This window comes from Emydura macquarii, unplaced genomic scaffold (genome assembly GCF_026122565.2).
Source record: "Emydura macquarii macquarii isolate MOO-44397 ecotype Brisbane River unplaced genomic scaffold, CSIRO-AGI_Emac_v2 contig_3235, whole genome shotgun sequence".
NCBI lineage: Eukaryota > Metazoa > Chordata > Testudines > Chelidae > Emydura > Emydura macquarii.
Window position 1 is genome coordinate 697,757 of NW_027133372.1, and position 1,324 is coordinate 699,080.

The 1,324-nt window shown below is 46.4% G+C and overlaps 1 pseudogene; it reads right to left on the reverse strand.

Moving 5' to 3' along the window:
- Positions 1–365: 365 nt before the first annotated feature.
- LOC137142607 (mas-related G-protein coupled receptor member H-like) lies at positions 366–1,324 on the reverse strand (annotated as a pseudogene).

Genomic DNA, 1,324 nt, shown 5'->3' on the forward strand with positions numbered 1-1,324 from the left:
GCTGGCTGTCGAATGATTTACACAGAGATAGTCCTGCATTACTGTTGTTATTATTTCCACCACCACCATTTCTCCTGACCAATCCATTTTACTCAGCATATTTACAGGGATAATCATGAAGCTGCTAGGAGTCCCTGACAATAGTTCTTTACAGAGAAGATGATAACACTCACTAGGTCACACCGTGAGAAACTTGCCGTCAAAACTAAATTGTTTGTCAGTGACATTTCTAAAACTAAGTGAATGGGACCATTGTGGGCCTCTCCATGCTCCCATTCAAGTCTCAGGGACATTCCCCACTGATTCCAAAGGGAGTAGGAGCTGGCCCCATGTGATCTGTCTCCCAGGTTGGATGCTCTAGGGATTTAAGTGGCCATTTCCATTAGGTCTGCTCTGTAGGTCTCTCCACCTTCTCTGGGATCCTTCTCGTCAAAGACTATTTAGAGCACAATCTTGATGGATCCCTTGAATTGCCGCTTCCTGTAGCCCTCGACTAGGAAGTAAATAAACGGGTGGATGCCGCTGTTTGCAGATGCCAGTATGTGAGATATCACATTGGAATCATACACATTACAATAAAAGAGGAAAATGTGGACACCGAAGGGGACAGCAAAGAGGAGGAAGAAGAGGACAGTGAGCAGGATAACAGCATAAAGCTTCCCTGGCTGATGTCACTGTGGGCTACATCAGACATTGAAGAACAGGGTAAAGCTGAACAGAACCATGGGGGAGCACATATCTGGAAATTCACAACGGTGATGGGTACGTGAGCTATGACACAGATTTCATTTGCAAAATAAGCACACAAAAGAGCCATTGGTCTGGAAAGCAGCATGGAGAGAGCCCATAGCATGGCACACACAATGGTGGACAAGTGTCTTGGAGGGAGGCATCAGTGCCAGATGGGGTAGAGGATGGACAGACACCTCTCAGTGCTGGAGGCTGTCAGGAGATACAGGCTCCGCTGTGAGACAAGAAAGACATCATGCCAAGTAGAAAGGTCAAGGAAATAATGTAATTCCAACAACATAAATATTCTACCATAAAAACTATGAGATTACAAACTGAGCAGAGAAGGAAACAAGCGTCAGCGATGGCCAGGGTGAGGGTGTGTGGATGGTGAAGAGGTTCCCTTAAGGTGGAAGCTGAGAAACCAGAGGACAATCCCATTACCCACCGCCTGAACAGGCAAATGAGCAGGCCAATGTTGTAGATGGTTACTGGAGGTGCATCATACTGGCCATAAAGTCTGGTTTTATTTGGCTTTGTAATCCAGACCAAACTCTGTTGGGTGCAGGGATGTGGCACTCAGCTTGGCCATCAT